Genomic DNA, 17096 nt, shown 5'->3' with positions numbered 1-17096 from the left:
CTTTGACCAGATTAACATGTCTTTATTTTCTTCTTGGGCTGTACAAGACAACATGAAGACCCACCTATCTCACACTCCTTCAAAATACGGCCTCAAAACCACTACTTTGTCACAATGACGACTGTGGCAGCAGTAGTATGACTGGTGCTTGTTACGTTGACCAGAACTGCCCAGGTGAACACCATTCTTTCCTGCCTCTGGGGACAAACAGAGCAGAATCCTTGGTCTGTGACTGGCCTCCTAGATTCTGTAGTAAGTATCTCCATTACTGCATAGAAGGGATACTCTAAAAGAAAGTGTATGTTAAGTAAAAATAAGCTGTGACTTGGGATTTAGATGCCAAAGCAAACAAGATTAGTACTCCATAAAGAAAATAACTGAGTTATTTACCACTTTGGAGTTATACCAAGTATTTGATATAACCAAGCTAAAGCCTAGGATTTTAGTATATTTTCATTACAACTTGTAATTTTGAGTAACTGGGTCTCAGAACAGCACTGATTTTTTTGTAGAGGAAAGATGCAATCACTAATGCTTTTTCTCTACTTCTGGAATAACACTTCTTAATCACTCCTTTTCGCAACAATGACCTTAAAAAAAAAAAAAAAAAAAAAAGTATTTTGATAACAAGTTCCCTGTGCTTAGTGTTTCATACCAATTTTATGCTGGCAGACATGCCACATCATTCCAGAGTGTATTTTCAAAATGGAAACCTATCAAGAAGGAATTTAGAGACTTACGTGCCCCAAATGAAGGGAAGACAGCTGACACAGAAGTGGGAAGCATGCTATTACTATTTCATTTGCACAGCTGGTAAAATGGCACTGGCATTACAAAATGTTTGAGGTTAGCTGAAGCACTCTATATATGAGGAACCATAAAGAATGTTATTATGAATGACGAGGAAGAATCTTTTCCTGGGACAAGAAAAAAAACTAAAAAACTTCAAGAAGCCTGTACATGGCTGTCAGGAGGGGAGGAAAAAAAGGAAGGAGGAAGAAATCATTAAGAATCTGGCACCTTTAATCCAGGAAAATATCAGAACTTTTGCAATTCTCACAGGAATCACACAGTTACTATGGAAAGTCCAGTCAATTCTGATTAAGAGATGGAAGTAAGGGAAATAACATGACAAATGCATGCGGAATTTGATTTGACAAAGGAGAATCCACATTTCAGTTCAGTTTTTAAACCATGACAGGACACAGCAAAGGACATCTTTGGTTCCTTGTTTTTTATTTACCTGGAAATAAGAAACCAAGCTTTCCCTCTGCTCTTCCCTGCAGTGATTCTAGTAGTAAGTCAGAAAGCCAATTTATCATTTGTGTTAGCTCACCACTAAACAGCAGTGGCCATAATATAACCGAGTTCACCACACTCATGGAAGGAATCCTGTCAAAACTAGTACCATGCTGTTCAGTTTCATAAATGGGGATTAAAATACTGCCAGTCCACAAGATCCTCAATTCAAGAAAAGAGAGGAAATTAAAAACTGCATGCTTAGCTCCCATCTGAGTCTAAAAGTTACAGAAGGTATACATACCACTTCACAAGGAAAGGGAACAGGAAGCCAGGGAAGAAAAGAGTCATTATGCTTAAATGGTAACATTTTCGTGAGGTTACACAAGCCAAATGAGTATATCCCAGAAAAATGTGAATCCAAGCCTGGGTAAAGAAACAGAAAGCAGAGTAAGTGACAGCACACAGGAAAAAAAAAATCCCTTTGGAGAGCAAAGGGTATCAGATTGGAAAACATATCAAAATATTAATAAAAATCATAAGAGCTAGTGCTCAAATATTGAAGGTTGCAATTAAATTTAATACTAACACAAGATGATAATAGCTGGAAAGGGAAAAATAGATTTCTTTGCAAGAGTCTCTCTCGCACAGGATGCTGGCAAAAGATAAATTTGAGATAGACTAGGATGATCTACTGCCAGGACTGGAAAGTTTAATGAGGGATTTTTAAAAAATTATTAATCAACAATAAGTCACTACGTCCCCACAATTTATGAGGGAATTAAAGAATGTAATGGGCAAGCAGATAACAGAAATACTTAATTCTCATTAAAGTGAGCTATTTCAGGAGAGGTACAAAGTGTTTGTAAAAACATGCTATAGGTGATATTAAATTTAAAAAAAAAAAAAAATCAGGGAACTTCAGTACTAGGAAAACTGGTTTAAAAGTAGCCACACAAAACATAAAACATTTAGATAACCTGATGATAGGTGTAACTGAGCATAAGCAGGAAATGGGGGAGGACACAGAATCACCTTTCTATACCCCACCCCACCCAAACCCATCATAAAATTTACTTTGGAGCATATCAACTCAATTGCTTAAAAGAACCTTAAGTAGACTTACTAAAAAGTCCATTTTGTAGTTGTCTATAGGAAAAAGTTCCAAAGATTTGGAATTATAAGAAAAATATAATACAACTATACACATGCACACCCATTCCGCACCAATGAGAAGATGGAAGAAACTCAGACGATCCGTAAAGATTAAAAAAAAAAAAAAAAAAAAAAAAGGCAAATTGAAGTCTGTGTTGACAGAAACAATACTGGACAAAGTTATTGGAAATTAACCACTTTGCATGTTAATTCTAGAGCTGTGGACCTGGCTAAATGGCAGAGCTAGGTTAACAAAAGGCTACTTCAGTTGGCTTGTTTGTACAAACCCATGTAAATTTGCTGCAAGCAAAACTGTCTACATGGTCAGAGGGGGGGGGAAAAAATCTCTTCCCTGATGGACAAAAGTCCTTAGCTAACGAAGTATAACCAGGAACAAGCCTAGGGACAGCAATTTCATCACCAGCATGTTCTGGGTTCCAATCTGCCCTACATGTGATCTGCTGCAGCACCATCTCTTTCAGTGCAGATGCCTGGTGCCAAGCACATGCTTAACCCTGCAATATGGAAATGCAAGCAGCCATACATCAACAGGAGCTCTGCCCAGCAGAACCTTTTCAATCTTGACAGAACTCCATGATGATGATCCTGTTATCAGCATACTCTTACTTAAAGTAAATATGATGAGCAACCAAAGAAGAAAAAAAAAAAAAGACTGAAGGTGTATAAAAAAATACAGTGTTATGATTGAAAAGAAGTCAGTAACACCACCTGCAGAGGAGTAGAAATACTGAAGTGAGTTTTAGGTGAAATGAATACCTTCCCCCAAGCAGCTGGCAGGGATGACACAAACAATTAACAAGTAAGGAAAATTAGAATTCCATATGACAACTCCAAAGACACCAGTACCATTTAAATTAATATAAGAAAAATACAAAATTTAAAAAATAGCGTAAAAACAAAAATAGGCATTACTAGCCATCCATTCAATAGCAGTAAGAGATTTTTTGTTTTACTGAATAAGTATGATATAAAAGAAATGCTTTCAAGTTTTCAGTAGAAAGGGATTAGGCTTTCATTTAACTTCCTTCTTAAGCCCAAGTAATGATCAGAAATCACATGCCTATTGAATTTGATAAACTAAAAGCTACTGAATGTGCAAAATTTGTCTGCCTTCTTAAGATAGCTACAACCACTAAAGTCACGTACTCAGTGTTTCATGATAACCATGCATCTGGATCTTCTCGCTCTGTTATACATGAGCGGTCCAAGAAGACCTATCTGCAAGGCTGTTTTTCTCCCCTGCATAATTAATTGCTTGTCCTTTTATATTAAACATCAAAAAATCATTTTGAATGAAAGCTTTATATAACATACGCTGTTCTGGACAGAGTGTGTTTGTCCATTATATATCTGTGTACATGTCTATATAGACACCGTTTGTACATGTATGGACTCATATGTGTGTGTGTTTGTATATAAGGCAAACATATACGCACATGCATGCATATACATCCTGCCATTTTTAAAGGAAGAGCTTCCTCACAGAACTCAAATACTGAATTTGCCAGGTCACAGACAAGAAGAGCTTCACAGGAGTACAGGGCTCTGTGAGATGCCAGCAGCCCAACCAAGCCAACCTGAATGCACAGTGGCAAATGAACAGTCACTGTTAGGATTTTACATTAAAACAATGGTTCCAGCTTTAGTTTCTAGTAGACAAATCCATCTCACAAATGCACTTCTGGCTGCCCCAGCAGAAAGACAAGCTTGGAAAGGAATTTCTTTGAGTTTCCATAATCCTCTTCAGACTGCCACGAGACGCAATGGGCATACCTGCACTGTGGGATACAGCAACTCCAAAGATACCCTCAGCTGGCTTGTGGGCCAAGTGCCTGCAAAGAGGAGCAAGAGATGGGTCTCTGAAGCAAGAAGAAATTCTTTGGCTGGAGCAGAGTAAAGCATCAAGCCAATTTGCCTTACTGACAAAACTCTGTATGCTGTTACCTGCTACAGAAACACATGCTGCACTTCCTTAGCTGGACAGAGCTCCCCTAGTTTCAGTGGATCCATGCTAATTTTCTCTCTTTTCACTTTTGTTGCTACTGAACCTACTTCTTTTGGTCAACAAGGGGAATAGGGAGTTGGGAAGAGTCCAGAGCAAAGGAGAGAACAGTCCATAGAGTATTTTACTTCTAAGACTTATGTATCCAAAGGGCATGTAATTTAAGGTCTGTCATAGAAGTGAATGACCACCTAGAGCCTATGAAACAGCACAACAGATTTTTGGTCTGCTTCAAACAAAACCTGACGAGGCTAGCTCATAAAGCAAAACGCGCTACTTAAAAGACCATCATCCTCTGACTTCATCTCAAATGAAGTATGAACAGTCACAGAAGTACCCCAGCAGCAGACTCAGTGCAGCAACTAGTGGCAGAGGGGCTGTGACAAGCAGCTGGACTCAGGAACCTTTTCTACTAGCACAGCTGCAGCAGAACACTGTCAACAGCCTTTATACTACTATTCTTCTACTTTGTGTATTCAGATTAAAGCTCCTTGTGGCACTGACTAGTTGTCCTTGCAAAGCATTCACACCAATGGAAGCATGTAACAGAACCCAAAAGTGTTAGAAGACAAATCACAGGAGCCTGGTGAAGCTTGTATATTTGTACCTATAGCATAGTTACAGGACATCAGCTTCTTGAGCTGGACTCATAAGTGTTCCTAATACTGAACACAAGATTTGCCAACCTTTTTTTTTTTTTTTAATAAAAGCTTATTTTCCATCTAGAGTAACTACATATGTACCTGATTAAAAATAAAACAACACAAAATCCAACCATAATTCACTGACATCATGAAGAAAAATTCCGTTTCACAAATAAACAAAAAAAAACACATTCTGTTTCACAACAGAAATGCATAGACAAGTCATTTTCCCCATTCCTTCAAACCATCTCAGTTGCATTGAAAAACATGTCTTTACATGGATTTGGAAGTGTGCTATTTGAGGCCCATGTCTCTTAACCTTCCAAGTTTCCAGGATGAAAACGTGGTCTGTAGGGCAACATTTTGAAACTCTTTCTTAAATATTGACAAATCCCTACTGATAAAGACAAAATATGCAAACCCATGCAATATTGCTCTCCCAACAGCCACCATGCATTCTAAACCAGCATATATAGACTGGAACATATATCTGCAGTTACACAAATTATAAACCAAAACACAGACTCAGGAAGGCAAAATGCAAAACTCGTTACTGTTTAAATCTTTAGAAATTATTTTCTAGATGCACAAGAATATTTACTATCATGACCTCACTGGAAGCTACCCCTTTCCCTGTATTTCCTAAAATTTATCCTTAGACTTTTATCAAATGTTTTTTCCTTATACATAGAGAAAATAACTTTTGTTATCTGCTAGTACAAGCTCAGTATTACTAGCAAAAGTGGAATGACCCTATCCTGTTGTCATATTACAAGTGTGTTTCCTGTGCTTTAAAAGACTCATTGGCATGTACAACCAATGCAGAACTTTTTTCTTTTCTTTAAATAGTTGTCACCTCTGTTGCCTCCATTTTCTTCCTTTTTCTCCTTATTATCCCATAGGGTGCCCTTTTCCCACAGATGATCAATACCTCTTTCCATTATTCCCTGTTCCTTATGTATGTTTCCCTTCTCTAGTATTTCCACAGTGACAGAAGTCGATGCTGATAGCACAGAGATTTTGGAACTGTGCATACTGTTTGAAGCTTCAGCTGCAGAAAGTGATAAGCCTGAGTATTTTTCCCACTAATGCAACTTAACAGCATTTTAAGTAAAAGCAGAAGGGTCGCAGCTCTGTCCACATGTATCAGAACACAGTACTGTATTTTGAGTTAAACATTTAAACATAAGTCAGCTTATTTTACTGCTGGTGGGGAAGCTGAAAGATGTGGTTGGTTTCATTACTTTACCTTCTTAATATCACAAAGCAGCTGATCTATCTGAAGAGTGTCCCAACTCCACTCCCCCTTCCCCAAAATAATACTATTTTCTAGCCATAGGTAGACTCCTCCAGCTGTGCTTTGATATATAACAAAAGAGAGAGACCTCTGAAGTAGGAAGTTACACTTGCATGCTTTGCCAATATAAACAGAAAAAAACAGGTAAATAAGTGATAAATAGCTGACAAAGAATAACATTTGACTGTATTGAAAAGTAATACCACAGCTGGACCAAACATTAAACACTCAATAGAAATACCTTACTTTGGTGGATATAATAAGATTTTTGTAAGCACCTTATAATTTAGTTAAGTAAAGACATGTAAAAATATTTGACTACAAGATATTTACTCCAGTATCAGACAGGTTCCAAGTCAGGGAAAGCTTAACATTAAAGTGGTTTTTGTTTGTTTGTTTGTTTTGTTCTCTCTTTCCTCCCCTCCTCCCCCCAGACCTCTAACATCTACCATAGACTTGAAGTTTGATTGTTTTTTTGTATGAAATTGAACTGAAGATAATACATGTCAATACTCAGTTATAAGTATTTGCTGCATATGTACCCACACCAAAAAAACTAATGCTCACTTCAGCCCCTCACTCTCAAATTATCAATGGAAAAATAATTTTTTTAGATTAATTGTCAAGCCATGAAAGACATTTTACTGCCAAAGTAGATAGCCTCATCAAAGAAAGCAGGGGGAAATAAATAAATTTAAAAATCACATGAACCCGGCAACCTTTTAAAATTCCCCAAACACTGCATCTCTTTAAACTAGCATTTGCTAACAGTGTCCCTGTACTCAGCTCTTTTTGCGGCCTGTCACTCAGCAGTACGTAAGAATAGATAGTCCAGAAGCTTCCTGAAAGGACAAGAACTGAACCTTTAACCTGAACCAGCTCCTGCTTCGCCACCCACCCACCTCTCCTACAGCAGTAAATCCTCATAATTGACTGAAACAGTTGACAAAGTCAGTACTGAAAGAATGTTCTGCCTATTTTAATGCAAAATCTTGAAAATCTATGGCATGGCTCAATGAGAAAGATTAGACAATCTTTGGTTGAACCCTCTCAAAGTACCGTAACTAAAAAAAAAAAACAACAACAAAAAAAAAACTTAGTTTTAAACAGCAGATGTATTCTCATGTAGCTATGCAGACATTTCAGTCACTCTGCCATACTAGCTTATGTCTGGCTGTTTGAATAAAAATAGCTAATGTGCTTGCTCATTACGCCATTAAATAAAGTGCACAAAGGAATTGCCAGTACTGTTTTTGTCCATTAAAGGCAATGGTCATTAATAGCTTGTATTTGTAGAAGGCTGTCAGAGGAACAGAATGTCTGAGCTTCCTCAACATTTTTCTATAGGTTTAACCATACATTAGGCAGAAGGGGAAATGATACTGCACACTTCCTCATTCCAGCACAGGTCACACCTGCAGGAGAGCTGGCAAGTCACACAAACCTCGGTCAAAGAAAAAGATTCAGGTCCTGTAAATTGGGGAGGGGGGGGGGAAAGGAGGCCAGGCAAAAAAGGGTTTTGCACATCTTGGCAAAATGTGTAGTGATGCAGGTTAGTATTTCAACACTTTTTTTGCTGTCCTGACTAGTGCCTCAGAGACATACGTGCTATTACTATTGTTTCTCATCCATTTAATGCTTGAAGGAGTTAATTTTCAGTAATACGCTGAGAGGAAATAGGTAACAAATGGCCTAGTCACATAATCATGTCTGGGCTGGATGAACAGATTTTTCAGACATCTTCAAATAGGTCCACCTGGAAATCACAGTCAACATGCTCAATAAGCTACAGTGAGGAAACAGGCTCTGTCAGCTGGATGGTATCCAAACACGGATCACCTAACAAGCAGAATGGAGGGCTGGGAAGCTGACAGCATGCTCACAATGTGTCATCCATGAGAAGTGGTGGATTTTCACCAGCTACACTGAACAGGAGACCCCACTCCACTGACAAGTAGAGAACAGAAAAAAATATATGTAATCATACATATTCAGACAAGAAGTTACATGCAAGAAAGAGAGAGAGAGAGAGAGAAACAAACGAGGTGGCAGGGGATGCCCTATCTAGAAAAACACAGAATTTACCAGCCCTCATAAAGACTTTACCTGTTTGCCTTCAGCTGCCATGTCTGGGTGAGACAGGGAACTGTGAACCTAGAGACCAGTCGTCATTGTTTACATCTCTCCAGTAAGACCTCAGAGTACTCATCATACAGAGTTTGAGAGGTTTTAAGAGATAGAAGTAGTGCAGGATTAGCTTGGGACAAAAGGGAGGAAGGCACTCGGTCCCATTGCAATGAGAAGAGACTCACCATCAGCGCAGAACTCTGAACAGGCTCTGGCAAGAGATACTCTTTCACAGCCAATCCTCAATTTGGAGAATACCTGTCTTGCACCCAGGAATCTGTGAGAAGCAGAGGAAGCCCTACTAAAAGTGGTGACACCATTTGTCATCTGCTAATTGGGATTCAGAGAAAACACTGATACACAAGCAACATTTTTAAAGAAAGAAACTAAGAAATCCCAACACCAAGGCAGGTTCTCACCTGTAACCAAATACCTGTGGGAACCATATGGATGGTAGGTGCTATACCTACTCCAGATAGTATTAATACAATGACTGGAAAATAATCCCATGCCCATTCTTAAGGGGAATATGTTCTCAATGCTTATCCACCTTTGAAATTACGGCTTGTTTCAGTAGTGAGATGGCATGCTTGAGAACAGCCCTTTGAAGTGTAGTTCAAACTTCTCGGATGCATTTGGAAGCTGGTGTTTAGAAGACAGATGGCTTCCATGTCCAAAGAACAACATTTGCCTAGTGAAATATGCACTATCAAGAAAGTCATTCTGCAAGCACGATCTTGCAGGTAGAAACCCAAGTCCTGACACGGCATTTGAGTCTTTAAAGTCTGGGGTGAATGATTCTTACTCACATAAGCAATCAAGAAGCGAAAACACTTGGGTTATTAAAAGTGTAGTGTTTATAGCCCTAACATTATGAATTATTCTGCCTTCAAACATGCTTTACTAGGAGTTCAGTAGGAGCACAACGCAGTAATGCATCAATTCTATCTGGAATACTGTTGGGGGAGAGAGAGTTGCTCTCCTATTTTGAGAGCAACATCTATGCTACGCATGCAGTGCCAAAAGCCTTCTAATCCAACAGGCTGAATACATACTAGTTATTCAAACTCAAGAACGTGTGCACAAAAGGAATTTCATACAATTAGTCTCTGTTGTCCTCCTCAATTTATGCTCTCCATAAAGTTCTCATTCCAATGTTGCTACATTACACACTCAGATCCATTTTTGCCTCCTACAATGACTTTAGTTTTGTAAAAGCATTAACAGAAGCAGGCAAGGATATATATATAAAAAAAAAAAAAGCATTTGCACAAAACACTGATCTGTCATCTACTACAACAGGCTCATTTCATAGATTAATATAGCAAAGCAAAATTGCATGAAGCCTAGTGAAAACAGATGACACTGTTTTAGTCTCAGTATTTGAAACCCTGGTTTAGTCCCAGTATTAGAAAGCTTATATCACATATTTATGCTGAAGAAAATTGTAACAGAACACAGTTATGAAAAAAAAAAAATCACACTAATGTAGCAGGCTATCACTCTGAATAGCATGTACAAAAATATTACAGAAGAAAAAGATTACATTTATTCTCAAATAATAAGAATCTTTGTACACCTCCACTTGTACATCTTTATTTGCTGAACATCTTACAAAAGTTTATAACTGAAGCTTGAGACAAAATGTGACCATAAACTTATCTGAGGAGGTCTGTGCAAAGAATTGATCCTAATTTCTGATAACTTGTACTACACAGGGCAAATTTACCTCAAAGAATATGCCAAGGAGAAGCTTCCTACTGGCTAGGTATGGCCTATATTGTGACAAACAAAGAGCTGAGATAACAGACTTCATCTCAATGAGGGACCATGTTTTAGCAGTGCTGTTCGCATATTCACGCAGCACAGATGTTATGGCTTCGCACAATGCCAGAGCAGCAAGGCCACAGCACAGGAGCAGGGGCAGGTCCGTCACAGGCCGACTCACTGCACCTCCCTGCAGCCTGTCACTGAGGCAGCACTCCTTCCCTTCTCTCCTAGCCTGCCCAATTATTAAGTTTTGTTTTTTCGTCTGCAGAAGCATTTCATAGGGACACAAAATGGAAAAACGCCAGTCTTCCCAGAGCCAATTCTGAGTAGGTCAGTCTTGGCTCAGCAGCAGACTACACAGCTCAGGAAACACAAGGCCTTGAACTCAGGCCCATCTTCCCTCCCGTCCTCCATACACACACCCAGGATGCAGATTTGCTTTCATCGTTGCTTTCATTACTATTCGTAATTCACTGGTGGTCAATATCATCTCCACTGGAGACTATGACAGCTGCCAACAGGCCCTAACCATAAGCAGACCAAGAGCTGCTCTGATTAAAGCTATACAGACCCTGAGAGGAAGACGCCAAACTTTACCATTGATGCATATTTTTGGCCTCCTTCAAGTGTTAAGGGAAGTTCCAGAATAACTATAATGGAGATGCCTTATTTGGAGCTGCCAAGCTAATACCAATCTAAGGGTCAGATAAGGCAAGGAAATAAGTGGTAACATCAACTCCCCTGGTCTGATGGCATTCCTTGGCCGGTAGCAATACTGCAGGAGTTGGGGCATCTCAGCTTCTAGCCATGCTTCCTCAGCCTCCAGAGCCAGTTTCTTCTCAGTTAGCTTTGACATCAGGGCAGTGATACTATTTATTAAACCAGTGATACACGGAAAAGAAAAAAAAATGTACCTGAGGATAGGGTTCCTCAGGTATCCTGTAGGAAGCAGCCTGATGTTACAGTGTTCAGTTCCCCACTACACCAATGACCTTCAGTATGGCTGGCTTTAGCCCAGGCACGTGCCCCGACACACACTGCCAGGCAACCCATTGCCCATGTCTTCGATTTCTTCAGGAAGGAGAAGCCACATATGCAATTGACAACCCTCGAGAATGCCGCATTGCCCTTTGCTTGTAAAAAGGTACACCATATGAATCAGAAAAACATTACTGATATTTAAAACGTTGATACATAGGTACTGATATTTAAAATGCTCTACAGAATCTCTCCATGTCGTTACACAAGATACAGAGGCAATGTGTAAGGCATTGAAAGGAGAGAGAACATACCATTCAATGCATCAGGGACAACTTTCCTATTACCCAGAAAAACAGATTCTTGATGATTCTTAAATAACACACAAACATGCTATTACACAACCATGGACAAAATTCTACGAGACTGCAAGGAATTTTTAGTCATTTGATCAGCTTAACAAAGCTGTAAGGACAGCCACAGGATATACAGGTCAAACCCTGGGTTCTTCCTGGTGGAAGAAAAAAAAAAAAAAATGGACAAAAGAAAAAGGGAGGGATGTGCCACTCTTTCCACCCTTCATCCTTTGACAATACCTACTCTATGCAATCTGTCTATTAAAGATTGTCAGCATGTCAAGAATGACCTTGATTCTTTCCTGACTGTTCTTGTGTCATCATGACTTGGTTTTCTTGAGGAAAAAGTGTTTCAGCTGTACTTAATGCACTTCTTGGAAAATGTGTTTGACAATCAATGAATATTTCTGAATAGGTCTGGGGAGTAAAGAGATTAACTTTGGGGAAAAAAAATAAAAAACTGTGTGACTGAGCAAGGCCCATGCTCTGCAGGCAGCTCTTACTGCACAACACATTAGAACCTGAAGACCAAGGCAAGTAACAAAAATCAGTGGCTAATCTGCCTTTTCAGCATCTAGCAGAGAGCCTGAGTTCACCCTCCAAAGGTTTCCTCAGGCCTACCCCGTCACTGATACTCATCATACAGGCAGAAGCACAGCAGACCCGCTCACTCTATCCCGTCTCTAGCAATCCTCCACAACTTTGTTCCCCTAGTCTGCAGCTCCTTGCTGTGCACATGCAGGCACAGGCCTCCAGGGCAGGGCGATCTGGCCAAGGAAGGTGCAGGGCACATGGCAGATGCATCCAGAAGTCTGCCTACAGGCTGATGGCTGGCATGGACCTGAGAGTGGACAGCACTGGCTCGGGAGACAGAGCTCCTGGTGAAATCCATTTAACACATTCCCAAAGAGCTTCTGCCAATATCGTTCCTACAGCCAGTGAAGTTATTCTAGCTAAAAGCAAACATCCCTGTTAGGCTAGCTGACTTTGCTGAAAGAAGAGCACACATTTTATAGAAACAAAGATAAATTGAGCTCATTTTCTCCTACAGAAGTTGTTCTGGTGTGACTAAAGCTGATTCTGTTCCATTATATCTGCTTAGGTAGCTAACAAAATGAGACCTACTGGAGCAGGAACATATTTATGTATCTTTAAACAATGCAATGGGATTTTAAATGCTTGGTTGGGCTTTCTGGACGTTTGCGCACCCATTAAATCATACAACAGTTCGTGGCTACCACAAGAACTGGCAACTTCTCTGCTGCTTTTGCTTACTTGTACATTTAAAGGGAGACATTGAAGTTGTGTGTTAAGATAGACTGAAGCACTATTGTATTAAACAAGCATAATGAACAGAATTCATAACACTTCAAACATTTTTATAGATTTGTTTCTAACAATATTTATAAGCATATTCAGTAAATGCATGATTTACTTTTGAATACCACTATTCTTTATATCTTCAGTGACTAAAAACTAAAGCTAAAAATACTTATATGAACCCCTGTTGCATACTTCCTCCACATTCAAATAGAAACCCCCAACCAACCAACATAAACAACTGGGATGAGTGCTTCAATTTCCAATGGGCAGCAAGATGAACGCCATAAAAAGAAATTAAGACTTACTATTTTTCCACCTCCCCTCAAAACACAAGAGTCTAAACCAACCCGTTTGGTCAGTTGTGACTTTGTAAGTTCTGTATCTACCAAACCACATGCTGCCAGGAATAGCATAGATCTTAAAGTAAGGAATACAAAATCATTTTTGGGTTTTGGATTTTTTTAAGGACATTGAAAGAACCCCCAAAACACATTCCTGCAAGGAGAAACAGTTAAAACTGCTTTTAGCTTTAAAAATGTGCTATTTATTCTATTTATTCTGCTGGGTATACACAGAATGTTTGAACAAAAAAGTTAGTCATAGCTCAGACAATACAGCTTACTATGACTACACCCTTCACTTATAGGAAAACCAAAAGATCAATTTCTGTTTCAACCAACTGAAACAGCATTAGAATAAAGTAACTTATCCTTGGTTTTGTTTTCTAAAAGACACCTTTCCATCTGACATGTAAGAAAACGGTTTGGGCCGCTGAAAAATCCTGCCACTGGCCAGGCTTTGCAACAGGCACGTCCCATACACCTTGTTCTGCACACACTGTGTGTGTTGAGCTCATCATTCCTCCCTGTGGCTTCTAGGAAAAAAAAAAAAAAAAAAAAAAAAAAAAAAAAAAAAAAAAAAACGGGGGGGGTTCTGGCTGCGTACCAGCACAAACCATGGAGGTACAAGTTTACGTGATCACACTGTCAGGTTAACAATTTGCAGTTTGCTTTGCTCTTGGACTGCACAGCAGCCCTCCATTTTGTCAGCTGCTTCAATTTAAATGTTTCCCAAGCCCAGCTAGCTTAGCACTTCAGGTTTCTTCGGGAGTCCTTCAGGGCTTTAAAGCATCCTCGGCCGCTGGCGGCGGTGCAAGGCTGACTGGGCGCCGGTGCTTTTGCCCAGCTCAGAAACACGGCCGCGCACATCCAGCCTCATCCACATACCCCCAGCCACCCTCCCAAGGTGATTCCGGCGCACGGCGAGGAAGCCGGGGGTCTGCTCCGCATCCCTGCCTGCCCTTCCCCGCACCCCGGGGCAGCCCCTCGACCCCTCCTCTGCGCCACGGGGCAGGTGGACGCGCCCCTGCCCACGGGGCCGGCCCCAATGCTGGAGAAGCCGGGCTGCGGTGGGCCGGTGCCCCCCTGTCCCCCTCAGCCCCTTCTCCTTACCATCAGCGGGGACAGGAGGAGGAGGTGGAGGCGGCCGGAGCCTGCCCGTGCGGGGCAGCGACCTGCCCGCGGCTGGCGCTCTCCTTCGGAGGTGAGGGGGCGGCGAAGAAGGGCATGGGAGAGGAGGGCGGGCGGCGGGAGCCCTCCCTCACCTCCCTCCTCCTCCTCCTCCTCCTCCTCCTTCTCGTCCTCCTCCTCCCGGCCCGGCTCCCCCCCGCCCCGCGGAGCTGCCCCGGGCCGGGGGTCCCGGCGGCGACCCCTGCGCTGCTCCCGGCACTTACTGTCGCACCCCCCGTCTGTGTGTGTCTGTCTGTCTGTCTGCCTCGGGTCTGTCCCCGCGGCGGCGATAAAAGTTGCCACCAGCCTCTCTCTCTCTCCGCTGCCGCCAGAAAGCAACTTTTTGTCTCCTTCCAGCCGCTGGGAAAGCGCCTCTTTCGCCTTCTTCTTCGAGTCAAAAAATAACAGCAATTTAAAAGGGGGAAAAAAAAGCGCTATTCTGGTCTTTTTAAGAGGGGGAAGCATGAAGGTTGACAGGGGAGAGGAAAAGAAAAAGGAAACATTTGGAGCTTTTTTTTTTTCTCGTCTTCTCCCCCCCCCCCCCCCCCAAAGGGGTTGGGAAAATTAAAAAGGGGCAGGGGGGGGGGGGGGGGGTGGAAATCGGGAGGGGAAGAAAGTTTGGGGTTGGTGGTGAGGTTTGGTTTAGTCTTTTTAAATATTTTTTAAGCCTCCTGTTCCTGAAGGGAACCAAACAATTCCTAATAAATGGGTAGAGCAAACATACCCGAGGAGGAGGAGGGAGAGGGGAGGGAGAAAAGAGTTTTGCTGGTCAGTAAACTTCAAGCTGCTGGGATGAGGTCATTGGTGTAAAAATAAAGCGATGGCGTCATTTGAAACCAATCCCAGTGAATGAACTCAGCCGGGAGGGGGGGACAGGGAGCCGGAGGAGGGGGGGAGACGAGCCCCGGCAGGCGGCCCGTCAGCCGCGGCCCAGCACACCCGGTCCTGGGCCGGGCCGGGCTGGGGGAGCTCAGGGTGTCGTGCTGTCACCGGGCGGGCGGCTGGGGGGGGGGGGGGGATCGGGACACGCGTCCGCTGCCCCCGGCCTCCCGGCCGAGCTGCGGGACCGGCCCCTGGGAGGAGCCGGGGCCGCCGAGCGATTCAAACGGGCTGCCGCCGCTCTCCCCCAGCCCGGCCCGGCCTGACCCGGCCCGATGGGCCGGCGGGGACGGGGCGAGTGCCGCGATCACCACCACCGGCCGCGGTCCTTCCCTCACAGCCCGGGCCGGGCTCGTGGTCTCCGGGACGGGGAGGGAGGGACGGCTTCGTCCCCCTGTGTCTCCGGCCCCGGGGGGTTGTGGGCCTGCTCCACCCGGGCCTGGGCCCGCGGCGGAGCTCTGTGCCAAGTTGAGGGCCATCACCCCTCAAATAATCCTGTTAGATTAAAATGAATACTCTAAAGACCAACAACGTGAGGAAAATAAAAGTGAAATCTAAACATTTAGACATGCAGAAACATAATTATTTTGTCTAAGGCATTTTTCATTCTGGCTAGTAATGGTTTTAACTTACACACTGCACTTGTGCCATTCAGGGATTTGATGTGTGGTCCCAGTCTTACCTAAGTATTCTTCTGCAGATGTTCCCCCACTTGGGGGAAGGAGAAAACACCAAAATCATTGCAATCATCTGCCAGTTTGCAGGGTGCACAAGACATCCTACATGTCAGAATTCAGACTCTGGTCAGTCTTCTCTGCTGGCCTTTGAGTCCCTGGGCCCCATACCCGTAGAAGACACCAGGAGAAACAGGATTAACCCTGTGCGTCCTTACACTCTGGTGGTCATCTGTTCAAACAAAGCACCTTTGGAAAGGTGTATGCTTATCACTCATGAAAAAACATGTTGTGTGATTGGTATGTTGGGAAGCGGACTACTCCACAGAAATAATGCAGCGGTGGTCTCTGTCTTGGCACAATTGGCCAAGAACCACCTTGACAAAGGGTTTATTATTAAGAAGTTATGCATGAGCTGCCTCAAGAAGAGTTCTTGCTAGCACTCATACCAAACAGCAGTGTCCTCTCCAAGAGAGTGAAAAATGCATGGAAGAGAGAGAAGTCAGTCCCAAGAGAGAGTCCCCGTCTCTGTAAGACACCTACCAAAGAAAGAGCAAGAGCTGTGCAGACATTGTGGTAATGCATAGGTGCATTTACTATTTTGCACATGTGTATCTTATAGAGCTTAAGAACAGTTTTGCTTTTTGCCTCAAGTAACCAGTGGCCCCAAAGATACTTTGTGCAGCCCCCAAAATGCCCACAGTATGGAAAGTCTGCACAGTTGGCTAGTGGTTAATGGATCTATAAGTGACCCGTTTCTACAAAGGAGAGCAGAGAGCGTGCCAGAGGAACTCAAGGCCAAAGCCAATTCCCCAGCTCATTCATACCAGAGAAGTACAAGAACAAATAGTTCCAGCACGATTATCCTCACAAATAGAAGTGGGGAGCACCAGACAGGGATGCATGCTGAAGAAGAAAGACATTCTAATTCTCTCTTCCTTTTTATCATCTAAACTTGGCAACATGTTATGTAAGTGGTTTTGTTGTTGTTGGTTGTTGTTTTTTAAATGGGGAAACTGAAAAAGCTTCCTAATGGCAAAATTGTAAGCATAATATAGTTTTTTTTTTTTTAATATATATATATATTTTTTGTAGCTTAAAAAGGATATTTACAGGAAAATCT

General features: G+C 42.2%; 1 protein-coding gene across 6 annotated transcripts in view; it reads right to left on the bottom strand.

Annotated features, from left to right (window-relative positions):
- The window catches only part of DUSP16 (dual specificity phosphatase 16), a 65759-nt gene extending 50661 nt beyond the window's left edge, over positions 1 to 15098 (bottom strand). The window contains exons 1-3 of one of the 6 annotated variants that reach the window (XM_035308752.1): positions 14364 to 14548; positions 4189 to 4247; positions 1544 to 1665 (exon numbers count right to left, since the gene is read on the bottom strand). The gene's annotated coding sequence lies outside the window, so the exon portion shown is untranslated. Of the gene's footprint in view, positions 1 to 1543; positions 1666 to 4188; positions 4248 to 14363; positions 14549 to 14644 lie in introns of those variants that run through there. The other 5 variants (XM_035308760.1, XM_035308777.1, XM_035308744.1 and 2 more) reach the window with 5 other exon arrangements.
- Between the last annotated feature and the right edge of the window lie 1998 nt (positions 15099 to 17096).

The sequence above is a fragment of the Oxyura jamaicensis genome, chromosome 1, assembly GCF_011077185.1.
Source record: "Oxyura jamaicensis isolate SHBP4307 breed ruddy duck chromosome 1, BPBGC_Ojam_1.0, whole genome shotgun sequence".
Classification (NCBI taxonomy): Eukaryota; Metazoa; Chordata; class Aves; order Anseriformes; family Anatidae; genus Oxyura; species Oxyura jamaicensis.
This window is presented reverse-complemented; position numbering and strand designations above follow the sequence as displayed.